The following is a 14,015-nucleotide window of genomic DNA, read 5'->3' on the forward strand; positions in this document are numbered from 1 at the left end:
GTAAGCCATCATGCTAGTATGCCATCAAGCCAGTAAGCCATCAAGCCAGTAAGCCATCAAGCCAGTAAGCCATCAAGCCATCAAGCCAGTAAGCCAGTATGCCATCAAGCCATCAAGCAATCAAGCCAGTAAGCCAGTAAGCCATCAAGCCAGTATGCCAGTAAGACATCAAGCCAGTAAGCCATCAAGCCAGTAAGCCATCAGCTAGTAAGCCATCAAGCCAGTAAGCCATCAAGCCAGTAAGCCAGCAAGCCATCAAGCCATCAATCCAATAAGCCATCAAGCCAGCAAGCCATCAAGCTAGTAAGCCATCAAACCAGTAAGCCATTAAGCCATCAAGCCAGCAAGCCATCAAGCCAGTAAGCCATCAAGCAAGTAAGCCATCAAGCCATCAAGCCAGTAAGCTATCAAGCCAGTAAGCCATCAAGCCAGTAAGCCATCAAGCCAGTAAGCCATCAAGCCAGTAAGCCATCAAGCTAGTAAGCCATCAAACCAGTAAGCCATCAAGCTAGTAAGCCATCAAGCTAGTAAGCCATCAAACCAGTAAGCCATCAAGTAATCAAGCCATCAAGCCAGTAAGCCATCAAGCCAGTAAGCCAGTAAGCCATCAAGCCAGTAAGCCGTCAAGCCAGTAAGCCATCAAGCCATCAAGCCAGTGAGCCATCAAGCCATCAAGCCAGTAAGCCATCAAACCAGTAAGCCATCAAGCCAGTAAGCCATCAAGCCAGCAAGCCATCAAGCCAGTAAGCCATCAAGCCAGTAAGCCATCAAGCTAGTAAGCCATCAAACCAGTAAGCCATCAAGCCAGTAAGCCATCAAGCTAGTAAGCCATCAAGCTAGTAAGCCATCAAACCAGTATGCCATCAAGCCATTAAGCCATCAAGCCAGCAAGCCATCAATCCAGTAAGCCATCAAGCAAGTAAGCCATCAAGCCATCAAGCCAGTAAGCCATCAAGCCAGTAAGCCATCAGGCCATCAAGCCATCAAGCCAGTAAGCCATCAAGCCAGTAAGCCATCAAGCCAGTAAGCCATCAAGCTAGTAAGCCATCAAACCAGTAAGCCATCAAGCCAGTAAGCCATCAAGCTAGTAAGCCATCAAACCAGTAAGCCATCAAGTCATCAAGCCATCAAGCCAGTAAGCCATCAAGCCAGTAAGCCATCAAGCCAGTAAGCCATCAAGCTAGTAAGCCATCAAGCCAGTAAGCCATCAAGCCAGCAAGTCATCAAGCCAGTAAGCCGTCAAGCCAGTAAGCCATCAAGCCATCAAGCCAGTGAGCCATCAAGCCATCAAGCCAGTAAGCCATCAAACCAGTAAGCCATCAAGCCAGTAAGCCAGCAAGCCATCAAGCCAGTAAGCCATCAAGCCAGTAAGCCATCAAGCTAGTAAGCCATCAAACCAGTAAGCCATCAAGCCAGTAAGCCATCAAGCTAGTAAGCCATCAAGCTAGTAAGCCATCAAACCAGTAAGCCATCAAGCCAGTAAGCCATCAAGCTAGTAAGCCATCAAGCCAGTAAGCCATCAAGCCAGTAAGCCATCAAACCAGTAAGCCATCAAGCCAGTAAGCCATCAAGCCAGCAAGCCAGTAAGCCATCAAGCCATCAAGTCTGTAAGCCATCAAGCCAGTAAGCCATCAAGCCAGTAAGCCATCAAGCTAGTAAGCCATCAAACCAGTAAGCCATCAAGCAATCAAGCCAGTAAGCCATCAAGCCAGTAAGCCATCAAGCCAGTATGCCAGTAAGACATCAAGCCAGTAAGCCATCAAGCCAGTAAGCCATCAGCTAGTAAGCCATCAAGCCAGTAAGCCATCAAGCCAGTAAGCCAGCAAGCCATCAAGCCATCAATCCAATAAGCCATCAAGCCAGCAAGCCATCAAGCTAGTAAGCCATCAAGCTAGTAAGCCATCAAACCAGTAAGCCATTAAGCCATCAAGCCAGCAAGCCATCAAGCCAGTAAGCCATCAAGCAAGTAAGCCATCAAGCCATCAAGCCAGTAAGCCATCAAGCCAGTAAGCCATCAAGCCATCAAGCCAGTAAGCCATCAAGCCATCAAGCCAGTAAGCCATCAAGCTAGTAAGCCATCAAACCAGTAAGCCATCAAGCCAGTAAGCAATCAAGCTAGTAAGCCATCAAGCTAGTAAGCCATCAAACCAGTAAGCCATCAAGTAATCAAGCCATCAAGCCAGTAAGCCATCAAGCCAGTAAGCCAGTAAGCCATCAAGCCAGTAAGCCAGTAAGCCGTCAAGCCAGTAAGCCATCAAGCCAGTGAGCCATCAAGCCATCAAGCCAGTGAGCCATCAAGCCATCAAGCCAGTGAGCCATCAAGCCATCAAGCCATCAAACCAGTAAGCCATCAAGCCAGTATAAGACATCAAGCCATCAAGCCAGCAAGCCATCAAGCAAGTAAGCCATCAAGCCAGTAAGCCAGTAAGCCATCAAGCCAGTAAGCTATCAAGCCAGTAAAGCCATCAAGCCATCAAGCCAGTGAGCCATCAAGCCAGTAAGCCATCAAGCCAGTAAGCCATCAAGCCAGTAAGCCACCAAGCCATCAAGCCAGTAAGCCATCATGCTAGTATGCCATCAAGCCAGTAAGCCATCAAGCCAGTAAGCCATCAAGCCAGTAAGCCATCAAGCCATCAAGCCAGTAAGCCAGTATGCCATCAAGCCATCAAGCAATCAAGCCAGTAAGCCAGTAAGCCATCAAGCCAGTATGCCAGTAAGACATCAAGCCAGTAAGCCATCAAGCCAGTAAGCCATCAGCTAGTAAGCCATCAAGCCAGTAAGCCATCAAGCCAGTAAGCCAGCAAGCCATCAAGCCATCAATCCAATAAGCCATCAAGCCAGCAAGCCATCAAGCTAGTAAGCCATCAAACCAGTAAGCCATTAAGCCATCAAGCCAGCAAGCCATCAAGCCAGTAAGCCATCAAGCAAGTAAGCCATCAAGCCATCAAGCCAGTAAGCTATCAAGCCAGTAAGCCATCAAGCCAGTAAGCCATCAAGCCAGTAAGCCATCAAGCCAGTAAGCCATCAAGCTAGTAAGCCATCAAACCAGTAAGCCATCAAGCTAGTAAGCCATCAAGCTAGTAAGCCATCAAACCAGTAAGCCATCAAGTAATCAAGCCATCAAGCCAGTAAGCCATCAAGCCAGTAAGCCAGTAAGCCATCAAGCCAGTAAGCCGTCAAGCCAGTAAGCCATCAAGCCATCAAGCCAGTGAGCCATCAAGCCATCAAGCCAGTAAGCCATCAAACCAGTAAGCCATCAAGCCAGTAAGCCATCAAGCCAGCAAGCCATCAAGCCAGTAAGCCATCAAGCCAGTAAGCCATCAAGCTAGTAAGCCATCAAACCAGTAAGCCATCAAGCCAGTAAGCCATCAAGCTAGTAAGCCATCAAGCTAGTAAGCCATCAAACCAGTATGCCATCAAGCCATTAAGCCATCAAGCCAGCAAGCCATCAATCCAGTAAGCCATCAAGCAAGTAAGCCATCAAGCCATCAAGCCAGTAAGCCATCAAGCCAGTAAGCCATCAAGCCATCAAGCCATCAAGCCAGTAAGCCATCAAGCCAGTAAGCCATCAAGCCAGTAAGCCATCAAGCTAGTAAGCCATCAAACCAGTAAGCCATCAAGCCAGTAAGCCATCAAGCTAGTAAGCCATCAAACCAGTAAGCCATCAAGTCATCAAGCCATCAAGCCAGTAAGCCATCAAGCCAGTAAGCCATCAAGCCAGTAAGCCATCAAGCTAGTAAGCCATCAAGCCAGTAAGCCATCAAGCCAGCAAGTCATCAAGCCAGTAAGCCGTCAAGCCAGTAAGCCATCAAGCCATCAAGCCAGTGAGCCATCAAGCCATCAAGCCAGTAAGCCATCAAACCAGTAAGCCATCAAGCCAGTAAGCCAGCAAGCCATCAAGCCAGTAAGCCATCAAGCCAGTAAGCCATCAAGCTAGTAAGCCATCAAACCAGTAAGCCATCAAGCCAGTAAGCCATCAAGCTAGTAAGCCATCAAGCTAGTAAGCCATCAAACCAGTAAGCCATCAAGCCAGTAAGCCATCAAGCTAGTAAGCCATCAAGCCAGTAAGCCATCAAGCCAGTAAGCCATCAAACCAGTAAGCCATCAAGCCAGTAAGCCATCAAGCCAGCAAGCCAGTAAGCCATCAAGCCATCAAGTCTGTAAGCCATCAAGCCAGTAAGCCATCAAGCCAGTAAGCCATCAAGCTAGTAAGCCATCAAACCAGTAAGCCATCAAGCCATCAAGCCAGTAAGCCATCAAACCAGTAAGCCATCAAGCCATCAAGCCAGTAAGCCATCAAGCTAGTAAGCCATCAAGCCAGTAATCCATCAAGCCAGTAAGCCATCAAGCCATCAAGCCAGTAAGCCATCAAGCCATCAAGCCAGTGAGCCATCAAGCCAGTAAGCCATCAAGCCCTCAAAAATTTTCGTGGAATTTAATTTTGCGGTTCACAGCTCAATATTCGGAATTTTTGCGGAATTTGATACCGCGGTTGAGGGACTATTTTGTTTACCATATGGACTATTTCGCCCTAAAAGGACCAATTTTAGAGGTGAATTCTCAAATCCGGAGAATATTCGTGTTTCGCAGATTTATGGAGCAACCAGCTAGGGTTTTAAATAGTGATTACCGTTAGTGCCAGCCACTAAGGACTACTAATAAACAGGGCAGAATAGGGAGTGGTGTCAAACTGCCAATTGTCAAATGCACTTTATATCTCGGTGTACTAAGTTCAAATAGGGCCGTGCTGTCAGCCTGGCAATAACTTTTGATGCATTAATTTAGAAAACTTTTCCGAAAAAGTTAAAGCAGTTCAATTCTTTGTGGACAGAATGAAAAAACTTCGAAAGATAAGGGTAAATTACCTATTAAAACTTAGCACTTTTTATAAAAGAAGGTAATGCAACATATTATTAACGTCTTTTTAAATTTCATATAATCATAAAACGTCATTTTTACAATTAAATTCTTAATTACTCCTAAGGGATTTGATTTAAAAGCAAGCTATTTATGGACAATTCTTTGTTAAAAGTGTTAAAGAACCTAAAACATAACTTTTATTTTCAAATACTAAAATCAATTTTCCGACTATGGTCAGAGCCCTTAAGACGTAACCTGAGATCAGATTGTGGTTTTTTTCTGCCCACCTAAAGGGATGGGTGAAAACATAACAATCTGACGAATATGCAATCTTGAAATCGTAAGGACCGCGTTCGTCTAATCATCTAATCGTCGTCTTCACCGTATCAGTTTTTAACTTTCTGGCGCATAACAAGATTCTTGTTGTAAAATTTTCTGCGGGAGAACTATTTTCCTCAGATGTATAATTTCTATTTTGGTGTTTTTGCGACCCTGCCTGGGACTCGTGGAGGTTAAAAAAGGTACCCTGACCAGCGGAGTTTCCCCGTAACCCATCTCGCCCTAGTACCTCCCCCCGGGTTACCTTCCTTAAATTGAAGAAAATCTTGTCGGACGTTTTCTTTAATTTCAAAGTTTGGTGAAAATTAAATCAGCCATTTTGGCAATTGGGTGCTTTTCTAATCGGACAGATAGTTCCAATCGGACTGATAGTCTTGTATAGTCATATTAACTTTATTGTTTTTCTCCAGGGGGCAAACTTCATAATTTTTGTTCATGATTAAAAAACTCAAAAGCACCCACGAATTTTGTGGATAGAAAATATAAAAAACTAGCCGTCCCGGCGTCGTCCGAGACGACTTCTTACTCCTTTTAATACGCTCGCTTCGCTCGCTTTTCTATTTTTCAGAAACTTGTAGGGATTTGTATACAAATGTACTTATTTTGCGAGAAGAAATGTTCTTAAATTTAGGCCTTTTTCGTAAAAATTGATGTTTAAATTTTTAAGGGGACACTAAAATTAATGCACATTAAAAATATGGTGAAAGTATTTTTAGTTGAATTTTGATTTTTCTTCTCCTTATTAAATTGTATAAATTTGTCATAATTTTCTAATTTTCTAAAATTCTAATTTGTAATAATGTTCTTGACTCGCTAAAAATAATGCTCATGCAAATATTGGTGAAAATTGAGTTCAAAATTTCTCGCGAGAAATCGGTCATACTTTAAACGTGCTTTTTTTTGGGTTTTTGGGAGAGGAAAGACTATTATTTTCCTCACGCAAGGATGAAGATAAAAAACAAATAGAAATTCAAATTCAGTATTAGAGGTACTTGGCAACACCGATCACTCCAAAGACCACAGTGCTTTACGGTGGAATATAAAGAGTGCCTTTTTTCAATACCTCTTAACAGAGTCAACAATTATTTAACAATTAAACTCAATGCGTAAGTAAAAGCGTTTTCATTTTGCTATCTCAATAGAACAAAAAATAGCAAACATTGATTAAAAAATTTCATAATTGAATTGGGAATAAGTCATCAACTTTTCTCATATTGTCAAGTCCATTAAATTGAAATGTTTTTATCAGAGTATCAAATAGAAGGGAAATGTCATCGGAGCTTTATTAATCTCAAGCGTAATCATAAATATGATGTCTTTTTGAAAACTCAAATTTTATCTTCGACGTATTCCCATGTGAATCAAAATTATTTCATAACCGACATAAACTTTTTTTTAAAAAACTATAAATTATGCTGATAGTGCTATTGCACAGTCAGTTGTGTTTCTCCATCAAGGAGAAATGTGCTCTCTTGAATGGAAGTGCACTTGGCGAATAGAATTGAATATACAATCAAAAAGGCGCGAAAAAAATTGCCGTGTATTTAAAAATCGCTAGCGAAAAAGCCTCATGCGAGAATGGGAGAGTTCCGATTTAAGCGTATTATGATATAGATTATGGCCTCTGTCTCTATGACCTTATGAGAATTTTATAGTATTGGGGATAATATGAGGACCTAAGTAAATGCCAATTTGCTTTTAATGAGTGGACTTGCAAATTCTATTGTTTACAATTCAAAATTATACCAAAAATGTCTGTGTTTTTTCAATAGGGATAAGGGTACTTGCAGTAGTCAAACGAGTATAAAACTTTAGGGTATTTTAGTCACCAGGAACGATTATTTGGCTGACTTTTCACTCACTAACCCCAAAATATCGCTGTATGCAAGAATGTATATTGAAAATGCTGCCGTTTTTATTCAGCTGGTCCACAAATAAGGGAATAGATAAGGAGATCTCGCTAAAACTTGAAAAACTCTTCTCCATAACTCATAACTCGGACGATTGGTTTGAGCTATAGAAACTCTACTGTACTACGTTTTCTGTTCAAAAATGTTATTTGAAACCTTTCCAATTTTGAAATAAAACAGAAACCTGCAGGAAATTCAATTAATTTGACCCTAAAAGAAACGCAATAAGTAACCTGTCGATAGATATTTCAGCACATTTTCGTGTCTCATTTGAAACAAGCGATAGCCTAATTAGATATAAAAAAATCACGAATATTTCATAAGGCCAGCTGTAATTCCGTCATTACACCTACATTAGCCTGACAAAATTCTTGTAGACTCGTTGAAAAATAAATTTTCATCTCTAAGAATGGTTCATTCTTGGCATGAAGGCTCTCTTATCTCGTCCAAATTCTTTTCACAATTTGGGGAAAGTAAAAAAATTACAATTCCAAGGGTGTACTCACGAAAACAGCATGGTGTCCTTACATCTATCCTAATCGTAAAGACTCTTCCGAAATTTGAGTTTGATATCTATCAAAGACCAAGAGACTCCATCTGAAGAAATATTTTGCCACTGGCAGATTCAGTCTATCCGGGTCAGTGAAACAGGGGTGTTTACTAACCACCAAAAAAACAAAGAATCGACAGGGTTTTACTACAGTGATAAGCGGACACCATCAGGGAAAAGGAAACTTTAGAAGCTTTTGAGTTATGAGCTCTAATTTTGGTATTAGACAATGTCAAGGTATCAAAAATATAAATTTTCTGTCCGAAGTACTTTTCTAGAGACACGACATAGGTCATGAAAGAGCTTGAAGAGAAAAGTTGTTGAGCCGAGAAAATCTAGCTTTCATGAATCAAAAGGTTCTTGGGAGAGATGATTTACCAATTTTTTTGACCCAGGCAAATTCAAGTTCATTGACTAGATAAAGCTTCAAACCTATGTAGAATCAATTTGTACAATCAAATTAAAATCTGTTAAAAATAATTTAAATGAACCACTTGTATCCTATCACTCGTCCGCTAATTAGAGAAGAAAATATAAGGTTTTGGCCATTTCGTGCCAAAATCTTTGCCCGCTGTGTGTTCGCCTTTTAGAAACTTTTTTATAAGGATCTGACTAGGAAACGGCCGGGGAAAATTAAATTGTCCGCTAATCAGAGATGTATGTCCACTTTTAAGAGTATCCTTTTTGTAATCTAAATATTTAAAGCGAGTTTGAAACTATAATTTTCAACCGTTCCAGATGCTTTGAAATTCTAAAAGCATTTTTCATATCCATCTGAGCGAGTCCCAACAAGGGGCTGTCTCGCTGTTCTGAACATGGGATTTTAACAAGTGTAGGTCTGCTCGATCCAACTGCAGTAAAATAAATATTTTTTTTTCCTTCCACATAGAAGACTTAAAAATGAGTTTAAAACATCATAGCTCTAAAGATTGATACTTTGGGCTCACCCATATGAATTTGAAATTTGATCGGCCCACTGATACAGGGATTCATTAAACAATTTATGATATTTAATTTCAAAATTTAATTTTGTAAATTTATTTTGTAATTTTTTAAATTTTGCGACTTTAGTAACCTCGAAAAACTATATTCTTCTTTTATCCTACTCCCAAAAATGAAATCTGCTTTTCCCTATCGACCTCAGAAATTTCCGATCCCTTAGAGTATCATTTTAATTTAGTAGGGTCACATATAGCATAACTTACAGGAAAAAATAATATAAACCTGAAACTTTCTCGAGACCTTCTCTATAGGATACTTATGTTACAGGAAAAAATCCTCTAGTGAAACATCTCTTTTTCGGGTGATTTCCATTTTACCTAAGCAAAACGTTTAAAACAATTCTAACTCATTCTCCAGACTCAAACTCAATATCATGAGAAAAAGATTACCTTTTCGGGAAAAATATTGGGGTATTCATAAGTCAGTTATTAATTTTCGTCACTTTTCCCCAACCAAAATTCGAATTCGTCACTTTTCCATGCAAAAATTAAATTCGTCACTTTTCCATGACCAAATTTGCAATCTATTCACTTCCATCTGACTAAATTGACCGAATGAAATGGTTTTAGTAGGTTTGTTTAAAAAAAATGTTCATTTTGTGAAGGATCCGTGATTTTTCGTACATTTTTGATACGTAGGTTGAAATTCGAAGTACAGTGGGGTTAGTGTCCGCTAATTAGAAGTGTCCGCCTTTTAGAAACTTTTGATCTCGGAGCTCCAATTTTGAAATTAGGCCATCCCAGGGTGTCGAAAATACAAAATTGGGGTCTAAAGTACTTATCTGCAGACCTAGGCCATAGAAGAGCTCGAGTGACTGACAAGAGGTTAAATCGAGGTGGTAGGTACGGACTTGAAGTACCAGTGATTTATGATTTCTTTGGCCCACCTAAATTCGTTGAATGGGTCAAGGGAAAACTGGAAATTTGTAGAAAGAATTTGAATAATAAGACTAATAAGTGCTTGAAATAAAAATATCTAAAATTTGTTTTTTCGATTTTGGACGTCTCTCACCCGTTTGATAATCAATGTTCGCTAATTGGAGAGCTAAAATAGGGGTTTTGGCCATTCCGTGCGAAAAGATTTGTCCGCTAATCAGAGGGTCCGCTAATTGAGTGTCCGCCTTTTAGAAACTTTTTAATGAGGATTTGACTAGGAAACGGCCGAGTAAAATGAAATTGTCCGCTAATCAGAGGTGTCCGCCTTTTAGAGTGTCCGTTAATTAGAGGTTTTACTGTAGTATCAAATTTTTATCACAATCTTGTGCTGTCACAGGACTGTTTTTCCCATTCCCCAGGCAGATCTCTCTAAGCTCCGAAAAATTGACAAAAAATGACAAAAATTTTAAATCTGTAACCACTTAGCAATGCGAAATGCGAAAGTCGTGAGTTCGAATCTCACTCCAGTCCTCAGTTTAGTAGTTTGCGTCCTGCGTAATAGATTCACTTTTACCCTTCGGGTTTTAATTTTATTTGTTAGTTCCAGTCTAAATTAGGACCCGAAACAATTTACCCAGCGGTACTCTGGGACTGAATGAGTTATCTCTTGTAGAATTGTTGCTGCTGGATGAATTGTGATATTTCTAATGTAAACCAATCGATAATTCTAAAAAAAATGATGACCTATTCCCTGTTCAGAAATGCCCTTTTGTTCTCTGCCCTCTTCATTTTTTTTTAGTTAAAACTAGAATCTCAGAACAGCGATGAATTTTGAAAATTGATGCTGAAAGTGCCAATTTTTTCTGTCGTTAAATTAGGTGAAGTTAAGAGTGAAAATCCTTAATAACTGCAAAAATTTAAATTTTCAGCCGCTACTTTGAGATACCCCTGTCTCAATGACACAGTGGAGGGGGTGAAAAATTCACAGGGGTGTCTCTGAACACATAGCCACAAGTTTTCGTTTTCTGGGAGGGCCAAGATGAGAAAGATTTTTGCCTGTTTTAAAAAGGAATTTTAGGGGAGAAAATCTTCACATTTTTACCCCTTGTTTGGCCTTGTTTGGCTAAATTGCAGACCTTTTTGTATCTTGCGCGTTTGCTTAATACTTTAAAACATTAGTGTTTACTCAACCGGTGTAGCGGATTATTTTAACTCCTTGTAAATGTTGACCCCCCAGTTAATATAAACTAGGAAATAATGACTCCCCTAGAGTAGAAATTTCCTAGGAAATATTGACTCCCTTAGTAAATAATGACTCCCCTTAAAAAAGCTGAGTTTATCATGACCCCCCCCCCAAGTAGTCATTGTTTGTTCACACTACTTTACAATATATATCCATACATAAGGGCCCTTTAGCATTCGTATTTGAATGGCTTTGCAAGATATTCTTCCTTCGCCTTTCTAATAGATCTTCCAGGTATCATTTTAGGGTGCTTCCCTCAGATGGAGTATTTCTCTTACGGGGTTCTGTAGAGTTAGCCCTGGATAGCCAAATGAATTTTTAAATAATTTTGTCATAGATAATAGAGGGGAGTCATTTTAAACCAAGGGGGGTCAAGATTCCTAGGAAATAGCAACTTCATCTTCATTTACTAGTTTATTTTGAGGTGGGGAGTCACTATTTACTAGTTTATTATGACTGGGGAGTCATTATTTAGGGGAGTTAATATTTTTTGTCACACCGGAGTAATCTGAATAGTGCAAGATTTGGCTGGGGTTAGACTACAACTTTCCAAATTTTGACAGGGTTTGAAATATTCAATTAACTTTGACCGGGTCACTCATTTTTTCACCGGGGCTTGAAATTAGGCCATTTTTTGCAATTTGTTCTACCGGGTTAACCATCGTGGCGGATCTGACCGAGTCACTGACACAGGGGTGTTTTACGCACGAAGAAAAAGAAAAAGTCATACTGGGTTTTTTGTGATTAGACATAATTCAACTCCACGAAAATTCTTTGAAACACGTCGAAAACGATACATGAAATTTCTGATATAACAAGATTCTGGGATAGGAGGTCATTTTTGGTATTTGTTGTGAGTCAATGTATCGGTTTATTTGATTTTTTCTTATCTTTTTCATCAAACCCTGCATGTTAGAGTTCAGAGAGAAACTTTTATACTACATGCTGGTATTATACCACCCCTTTTTATTCTGCGTTTAATTTCAACAATTTTGGATAACAGCAAATTTTAGAAATATTTTGTGCCAAAACAATATTCTAAAGAGCATTTTGTTATTCTGAAAATTTGATTTTTTCGCTTTTTAATCCCTCATAATGTAAAAGAAAGATTCGGTTGTTGAGAGCGGAATTTCAGTATTCATTGGAAATTATTGTTCTCTAAGTGAAATTCGAGCATATTAAAAAACAGCGCTCTTATAAACTCATAAGAAATCTTCACTTTTTCAGTAATGATAACTAATGCAATTGCTTCAAATTTGAAAAGAAAACCGTAAATCGAGACAGGCCTTTCAAAACAGAAAGAAAACCGCTTTCGGCAGATCCTCTATAAAAGTCTTGTAAATTTAGGTCAATAGCTCGAAACAATGTTTGCCACATAGTGGGTGGAGGTTTTTTTCTAAATAATTTGGTTGGAACTTTGGGTATGAAAAAGATTTCAAAATAATTTCATTAAGAATTTCCATGGAAAGTCAATCATTAGAGACGAGCACTGCCTAATATACAGGTAAAGAATTATTTCCTTTTTCGAATTTTCCGCCCGTTTATGAAAAAAGCCTGTCGTGATAAAACCTGAGACTCCGAAAAAAGAATTCCTACTGTGAAAATGTTGTTCGTGTTTTACGGAGCCCTTAATTAGATTCATCCAAAGCTTGCCCATCTGCCATCTTTTAAACGCTAATTAGATCTTTCAAACAGACACAGAAAGCTTACTTGACTCCCACCTCGTTCTTTCTCTAAAAGATATCAGCCTGTGCTGAGAGGTTTTGATTACTTATTTTTCAGAAAGGTAAATTCATTGATGATTACTCTCTCATTACTTCCCTTCTCCTAAAGAACCTTTAAAAGTCTTTCATATAGTTTTTCGAGAGCTTCCGAATGGTATACTTGATAATGTCTGAAAATAAGTTTTGAAGTTTTCAAAAAATTTCTCCTTAGGGTTTTGGCTGGGGAAAAAAGAAATGTCCCAAAGAAGGGATGTTCCACCAGTGGGATTTTAGGGGATTTTTTCCTGAGGCATAACCATTATACAGTGAAGGTCTGGAGAAAGATTCAGCTAGTTCTCATGTTTTCCCGTAAATTATGCTAAACGACCACACTGAAATAGCAAGTCTGAAAATTTCAATTTCATTTTTTTTTAGAAATTGATCAATCGAGAAAGAATGGCAAGCCAAAATGACGACAATAACCTTACTCCAAGAAAAAGGTTTCTTACTTACACTTTATTTACACTTTTTTCCTTAAAATTTTCATAGACAACCCAACTTATCCCAGGGTCCACTTAAAGCTTTTTTATAGACTGGATGGTGCGATCACGTTTTCACTGGACTCAGCGTCAGTGGCTTGGTGGCAGGGGGGACCAGGGGGCCAGCCCCCCCCCAGCGGAGCCCTTTTGGGAAGGGGCGCCAAAAAATTAGGGGCGCCAAGAAGGATTTTTCAGGCGCCCATATCGAAAGATTGACAAATGAAAAAAAACAAAAAAGGCGCCCCTCATCACCTCAAAATTTTCTGCCTCGCTTCGCTCACACACTCTCTTTTTTGTGTCCATAAATTTAGAGGGGCGCCAAAAACAAAAAATCTATAAAAAGGGCGCCATGTTTGCCTTGGCTACCCCAGAGAAATTTTCCCACCACGTCACTGCTCAGCGTCATAAGAAATTATCAAAAAGCAAAGCTCAGCCAGAAGTAGACTCTAGTCTAGGTCATCTTTTGCATTTTTTATTGTTAATTCATATCTTTATCTTTCAGCAAACCTTCTGCCATAGAGGTGAAGAATGGATGTATCTATGTAGGAGGCAAAAGAACAACGAATTGGAGCCCAAGAATAATCGGGGCAGTGTGCGACGAAGGAGATACAATCGAGGGGTATATCTTTGAGCACCCACCATCAACCGTCACTGACCCAGCAAAGAAAAAGTATGCCAAATTAAATACTTTACTTTGAAGTATTAGATACTCTGAATTTCTTTGGGCAGGGGAACAAGTCTAACATGGTAGCATTTTAAAGCTCTGTCCCTTGGCTTCAAAAAAATCACTTTTTGTTCATCAGGAGCTACTACCAAAAATTTTCAAAATTTATTTCTTTTCAAAAAGGGCTCGTTCAAATACAAGCTGTTTTTTTTGGAAAAACTCGAGAAATTCGCGAAATATAATCTTCCTGAAAATTGAAATTGAAAATTGAAGTTTGTTGCGCAATTTAATTACCACTTCTTCTAGGCGATGGAGGTCGTATCTGACTAA

General features: G+C 39.5%; 1 long non-coding RNA gene across 1 annotated transcript; it reads left to right on the top strand.

Moving 5' to 3' along the window:
* The first annotated feature begins 12,915 nt into the window (after positions 1–12,915).
* On the top strand, positions 12,916–14,005 carry LOC136804125 (uncharacterized). Its single transcript, XR_010846241.1, has 3 exons — positions 12,916–12,982; positions 13,524–13,691; positions 13,992–14,005. It is a non-coding gene; the product is annotated as an uncharacterized lncRNA (long non-coding RNA).
* The last annotated feature ends 10 nt before the right edge of the window (positions 14,006–14,015 follow it).

The sequence above is a fragment of the Clytia hemisphaerica genome, unplaced genomic scaffold (assembly GCF_902728285.1).
Source record: "Clytia hemisphaerica strain Z4C2 unplaced genomic scaffold, Clytia hemisphaerica genome assembly, whole genome shotgun sequence".
In the NCBI taxonomy this organism is placed as follows: Eukaryota; Metazoa; Cnidaria; class Hydrozoa; order Leptothecata; family Clytiidae; genus Clytia; species Clytia hemisphaerica.